The following is a 7,859-nucleotide window of genomic DNA, read 5'->3' as shown; positions in this document are numbered from 1 at the left end:
ACGTGGCTTTTGCCTAGAGGTTCCCAGATAATCAGGAGACTAGGCTTAAAAAATAATAATAATAATAATGAAAGTCGCCAGCAATGTGGAAGATCTATCCACCAGCAAAGCAAAGAATTGTTCAGAAACAATGACCGTGCGAAGACGGCTGTGTGTTCAGTCCCTAGTTCATGGTGTGGTTTGGAAAACTGTGGAGCCTTCAGGAAGTAAGGCCTGCCTATTAGAAGCCAATTACTAGGGGCAGGACTTTGAAGACTAGATTCATTCCTGATTCCTATCCATCCTCTCAGTTGCCTGTCTATAGCTGCATGAGCAGCTGTTCATCAAAGTTCCGAATACCACAGACCATGTTGTGTCCGTGCTCACACCCTCCCTGTCTTGAACAACACCAGGTTCTCTGAAATCCTCATTTAAAATGAGCTCTTCCACACGTGGATTGTTTCTTTTTTACATTTTGGTTACAGTGATAAACAAGTACCTTGATTATTGCTATAAAAAGACCAATCTCGATTTCATTTCTTCTGGGTACTCCACTGTACAGATCGATCGAGAGCCTAAGTTCTAGAGCCTTCTGTCTGTGTGACTTGAAGAACCATAATGCCCCTCTCAGAACCATGTCTGGCACATGAGAAATGTTCAGGGGATGGTAGATGTTGGTTATTAAAATCCAAGCGGAATAGATGAACAGTCCTTTAGGATGGAACCACACTGTTGAGGATGTGCGAATGATAAGAAAAGAACTAACTTTAAAATTAAGAACTAGAGCTTGCCAAGACCATTCATATGAACAGAGTGTCTCAGAACAAAATGGGAGAGGTGGGAAAGGCAAAGGATAAAAGTGTAATGGTAACACGGTGGGGCCTCAATATGACGTGGCATTGCCCATGAGTCATACCCAGAGGCAAGAAGCCCAAATGCACCTAGAAGCAAAGGAATGCTGCTGCAGCCAAGGGTTCTTGGTCCAAACCCACTGATTTTAGTGACTCACAGCTAGAACTCAGGAGGTCCTTGACTGTGATACGGAAAACAATCACACGATTGTCTTCATCAACCTCAGAGAAAACATGAGCGTTTTCTCCAGCTATGAATGTAATAATCCGTGACAAGTTTTTGCAACATTGTAATCAGTCACAGATACTGTCAGACCATATTACAGTAGCTACATAGATCTCAAAACATCTGTACTTATTGCTATTTATATACCACACTCACTTTCTGGGCAGCCACTGCCATATTATTCAAGGCATTATTAACAACGTAGCATATGTGTCGTTAAAATTTTTTATTGTCCTTAAGTATTTGTTCATTATTTAAAGCATAATTAACTTTTTTGTAATTCTGTGTGTCTTACTGTATGCATCATCCTTTAAAATGTCTGGAGTCTTCGCAAGACTATCAGTGAAAAGCGCAAGTGAAACAACAAAGTCTTCGATAGCTTTGGTCTGATGTAGGAAGTCTTTATTGTCTATGGTATATAACAACATCCCATCTCTATGACCTATACACACTTGGTAGAAATCTGTTATATACAATAGGTTCATGTTCTAGATTAATAGGGAGAAGATTTGTGATGGAAAGAAAAGAGAAGAGACTGTACTCATATATTAGTCAAGATGCAGGACCAAGAAGTAAGAGCAGTAAACAGACAACATAGGCCATGGAATTCTAAAAGTAAGACCTCACCATCTGATGCTATGATGAAAATAAAAGCCCTTAGAAAAACATGGGACAGGAGTTAAGGTCTATCCTGTCTCGTGCATGATTGTTCAGGTGGTTCCATATGATGTCCATGGCTTTGGGAACCACAATAATATGAAACTAACCAATCACAATTCAGAAGCAATTGAAAATACTATGGCGATATATTTTTCAAGTTTGTAAATATAAAGGCTGGGTATACACATATTATATAAACATGCATAATAATTCATATATCAGTGTCCAAAAGCTAGATTAATGGAGCCAGAAAGATGACTCATGAGGGAAAAGGGCTTACCAACAAGTCTGAAAACCTGAGTTCATACCCAGGACTCACATGATGAAAGGAGGGACTGTCCTCCGGAAAGCGGGAGGGAGAAAGAAACGGGAGGATACAAGTGATGAGATAACAATGTAGTTGTAATCTGAATAAATTAATTAAATAAAAATAAATAAATAAATAAAAATAATTATTAACCACTCCTTGGAATATACCCAGAAGATGCTCCAGCACACAACAAGAAAATTTGCTCAACCATGCTCATAGCAGCCTTATTCATAATAGCCAGAACATGGAAACAGCCTACGTGTCCCTCAGTAGAAGAATGGATAAAGAAACTGTGGTACACACTATGGAATACTACTCAGCTATTAAAAACAAGGAATTCCCGAAATTTGTGGACAAATGGATTGAGCTAGAAATGATCATAATGAGTGAGTTAACCCAGAAGCAGAAAGACTCAAATGGTATATACTCACTTATATCTGCATATTAGCCCAAGGGGCATGTCCCATGAAAGCCTTCACTTACCAGGAAACTGGAACAGAGGAGAAGACATCCTATTGGGACTCTAGATGAGAGAATCATGGGAGAATGGCAAAGTAGAAGGATCCAGAGGGTCCTAGAAACCTACAAGCAGAACATTATGATAGGCAGATTTGGGCCCAGGGGTCCCACTCAAACTATGGCACCAGCCAAGGACAATACAGGCCATAAACTTTAAACCCCTACCCAGATCTAGCCAATGGACAACATTCTCCACAGTTGAGTGGAGAGTGGGGTATGACTTTCACACATACTCTGGTGCCTCATATTTGACCACGTCCCCTAGAGGGGGAGACCTGGTGGCACTCAGAGGAAGGACAGCAGGTTACCAAGATGAGACTTGATACCCTATGAGCATATACAGGGGGAGGTAATCCCCCTCAGGAACAGTCATAGGGGAGGGGAGTAAGAGGAAAATGGGAGGGAGGGAAGAATGGGAGGATACAAGGGATGGGATAACCATTGAGATGTAACAAGAATAAATTAATTTTAAAAAATTACCAAGCCAAATACTCCAATGAAAACTGGGATACAGAGCTAAACAGAGAATTCTCAACAGAGGAATATCGGATGGCTGAGAAACACTTAAAGAAATGCGCTATAACTCAGTAAGTGCCTAATAAATATTATTGTATGACTATAAGCATAACTGTATACTTAGGTATTAAATGCTTACTAATAAATATGAACCATACATGAAATAATCATTCGTTGAAGAGGATATTCAAACTTTCCATTTCAGATGATCTTGTAGAAGGTATGTTGAAAGTGATAGATGAGACTATACTTCCTTTGTGTTTAAGGCGGTAGTCTGTTTTATAAAAAAAATAAAATAAAGGGAACTAACCTTGAAAAAATAACATTTCAAATAAAAATAATTATTAAAAAAAGGAGGAACTGTCTCATGCAAATTGCCCTCTGACCTTCATATATATGCCTTAGCATGTACACACACACACACACACACACACACACACACACACACACACAGATTGTTTTTTAGCCATGACCCTAATGAATCAACTTTTTAGGCTTAATTTCATAATCTAAGATAAAAACATTTTGCCCTATGCAAATGTTTTCTGCTGCCATTAAGTTTCCTAATGGCTTGATGACATTCAGACTGTGATCTAGTTTTTCACATACAAATGATTGTGTACATAATCCCACACACACATAACTCATTTGTGTGGAACCTTATCTCCTTAGCATAAGTACAGCTTATGGAAAACTAGCTCAAAGTTTATTCATCTTTCGCCACTCGCCAAATACAATATTAAATAATTTTTATTATACTTGTCATTGGTCTCTCAGCAATATGTAAGAGTATATTGCCATCTCCTACAGCTCCTGGTATTACTTATTTTTAAAATTCATTTGTGTCTTATGTGTATGTCTGTGTGTCTGAGTGTACACTTGTACAGCACCATGTTTGGGACAGGTGTCTGGAGGCCAAAAGAGAGTATAAGACAGCCCAGAGCTGCAGTTAGGAGAGGCTATGAGCTACTTGATGTGGGTGCTGGGAACTCATGGCCTCTGCAAGGGCAGCAAGTGTCCTTAACCCCTGAACCATTGGTGTCTGCGGCCCCACACCCCATTCCTTTGTGTTTTTTATCCTTTTATTTGAAACAGTATTTGTAGCTGATTGTAAAGTCTGCAACAGTTTCCCCCAGCACTGCGTGTATTATTTGCAATAGGATTCCCTGCTTCTTACACACACACACACACACACACACACACACACACACACACACACACACGACAAAACAGGCATCTCATCTGAGGTCCCCCAGACCAACTAGCCCCCACCTCCTTGCACCCACAACTGACTGTATTAGAATGAATACCTTTGGGCAAGGCCAACAGAAGCAACAATGCTAACCTAAATTAAGGCTAACCTAAATCTGTGTCCTTCAGAGTCATGGGTGACTAGAATGCTTACTTTAGCCAGGGTGTTTCTGTACAAAAGTTTCAGACAGAGAAACATACAGCTAATGCAATGTTCACTCTTGCCATTTAAAATACATAATGAAGTTTAGGAAAGAACAGTGAAAGAGACCCATTATTATACCATTCAACACACACAAGATCACTACAAGCAGTTTAATTCGTTTCCTTTCCTTTGTGTCAGTGTGCATGTACAATATTAATACCAGAACTATAAACCAGTCTTGCTTCATTGGATTGCCACAGACACTCTAAAAACATGTGGGAAAATTTGATTTAATGAAATGCCAAAAGCATAATTGTTTGCAACCATTAATAAAGAAATTTATACTATGAGGTATATTGTGTGTATCACTTCAATTAAAATACAATCATCTTGGTAAATATGAAGAAGTAATTGTTAACTTTGACATCCATTCCTCTAAAAAGTTATAGGATGCAAGGGACGGGAAGTTTCTGATCTAATCCAGCATGATTAAACTGTCTCAAAACTGAGAGGCAGTTTTATGCTTAATGGTGACATATAAGCAGAGTGCTGCTGACAGCAGGAGGAAGGCAGGAATGTCCTATGCACTTACAAATAATGGTTGCTCTGGAAGCTGCCATCAAAGCAAGAAAATAAGACCATGTGGTGGTGGAACTGTTAGAGAGAGAAAACCAAGTGACAGATATTTATTTACAGTGTACCATTTACTTCAACTAAAATATATCAATTATTGAGTAGGCTCAATGTGAGATAGACATAGTTTTTAATAGTAGCGTATCTAGAAGACTGCATGGAGAGCTATAATTTTTGCAACTGCAAAATGCACATAATAATCTTTCTTAAATCTATTTTAATATATTTCTATTATTTTTTATGGGCTTTGTTCTGTACATGTGGGTACAGGTAGCAGCAGAGACCTAAGATCCAGGATTTCCCTGTAGCTGGAGTTACAGGTGTCTGTAAGCAAACTTGGGTCCCCAGGAAGAATAGTATGCACTTTTAACGATGAACTGTCTCTCTAGCTCCTCTTTCAGACATAAAATATCTGTTAGTAACCTATCAATAATATGAAGGATACACGCTAACAAACCATAACCTTTTTTTACTAGATGAAGAGAAGATGACAAAATAAAAAGGCAACCTCTTCACTACGTGCTGATGTGAATTTCCGTGCTTGTAATTTTTCCATCCAAAGACCTTTCTGAATGTCATCAGAAACATAATACACATGAGTATGGGTATATTTGAATTACACGCATCTCAGCTTCAAAGATATGTATAAAGTTATAGTTTATATAAGTATGTAGCATTCTAAAACATATTATACATTTAAAATAAGAATTAACATTTCCCTCAAAATCCGGCAGGAAAAAAAAATAGTTATACATTTTGTTCAAGGCGCTGAAGGATGACTCAGCAAGTCAGAGAAGTCACTGGTCCTGCAGAGGACCCAAGTTTGATTCCGGTGCTCACATGGTTGCTCAGACTATCTGCAACCTCAGTTACAGAGGCACTTGCACACATGTGGCGCACACACTTAAAATTTTACTTACCTATATGTACAAATGCAAAATAAAAGAAATCCTTAAAATATTGTTAGCATTAATAAAACAAACAGAATAAGCCTGCACCATTGATGACAGTGGGATTAGCTGCTGCTATGCCCATGAGTTACACTATTTAGCCACTAGGCATTTACCCATTAAATATTCAGTCAATAAAGATTACATTCTTTTGAAAAAAAGAGTCTTTTAAAGGTTTGTAGAAAATCTGGAGATTTTTTTTTAAAGCTTATGGTACAAAATACTTTATGCAGAGTCATCTCAGATGTCCTGACATAGCAGGATCAGTCTGTTCCTGAGAAATGAAAGGAGAGAAGAATTGAGAAAACCTGGGAGTCTCTGGCTCCTCCATCTTCACCTAGACTTCTGACCATGGTCTGGCATCAGTGGTGTATCATGTCTCCTCCTCCTGAGCAGAGAAACAGCTCAAGCCCCAGCAGTGGACCAAATGCCTCCCACAGCTAGAATCCTCCTATAGCAGAAGGACACTCGGACAGCTGACAGGGTCCTCCACCACCAGAGGGTCCACATGGACGAGAACATGTGTCCTGCTCTGCAGCCTTCCTCATGCTTGAGCCCCATCATTCCTGCCACCCCATCATTACCATCACCCGACGTTCAGCAAGGTGCTCTGGGCTCCCAACATGATCCCTAGGGCTATGCACTGAAGGGCCGTGCAATTGACGTTTCCTGGAAAGACAAAACTAATATCTACTGACCCAGGATAGGTCACTAACAGACTGAAGACTGGTTACACTCAAGTATAGCAGAGGCATGGGCGAGGGGCTACTTACGGGAACACGGGTCACCTCCTAAAGGTAAAGGGAACTGGGAGATCCCAAGAGCAACATGATGATTAAGCGACTCCATACCACTCACTTATTGTCCACTATGGATGGGCTTGACAGCTGCAGGAAATTAATCTGCAGGGTGGTGGGCATTGGTGTCAGTAACTGACAAATATTATTTTAGTAAATAAATGCAAAATAAATATGCATTTTTCTCCCATCCACTGATATACCCCAGAAACCTAGAACATACCTGGTGTGTCATTTATATAAATAAATTATTTCTCTATCATAAATGCATTTCTGAAGATATTACAAGTCAATTAAGCAGAACCCTAAAACAGTATGGGATGGGAGATTTACTCCAGTGATTATGGGACTGGCCTAGCAGAAAGTAAGATATTCTGGAGAGACACTTGTGTCTCTTAATCTACCAGGCTAGTGACACAATGGACCCCATAGACATGAGAATATCCATTCCCCCAGGATGGGGGATGTCTCATGCTAGGACAAGGAAAAGGCATCATTTCACACAGTTTTAACAACTGGTTAGGCCACTGACAAGGATGGGTCAGTGGTGGGTAATGTCACACTTTGACCGGGATTGCTTAGCTGTGCACATCCTAGGTCCTCTTTTTAAACCTTACTCTCACTTCTGGATCCAGAAACCAAACCTGGAGGAGTCCCTGCTCTCTCTCTCCCTCCCTCCCTCCCTCCTTCTTCTTCTTCTCTCTCTCTCTCTCTCTCTCTCTCTCTCTCTCTCTCTCTCTCTCTCTCTCTCTCTTCCACTCCAGTGTGGCCACATTGATTAAGTCTTTTTTTCTGCTCTCCACTATTAATTTTATCTCTTTTAATTGCCTTATTGAGGACAGGTGGACTAACATGGCTTGGGGCACAGGTTGTAACCTCCAAGTTCAGTAAAAATTGGACCTTATGTTATTGTGGGAGTTGGAGGAAAATACAGAGGAGGGTTTGAGTCTGTATCTGGGTCTGGATCTGAAGGCAGTAAGGTTAGGGGTGGGAAGCCAGCGTGGATGGATATGAAGGGATTT

This window comes from Acomys minous (assembly GCF_964271855.1).
Source record: "Acomys minous genome assembly, chromosome: 3".
Taxonomy (NCBI): Eukaryota; Metazoa; Chordata; class Mammalia; order Rodentia; family Muridae; genus Acomys; species Acomys minous.
This window is presented reverse-complemented; position numbering follows the sequence as displayed.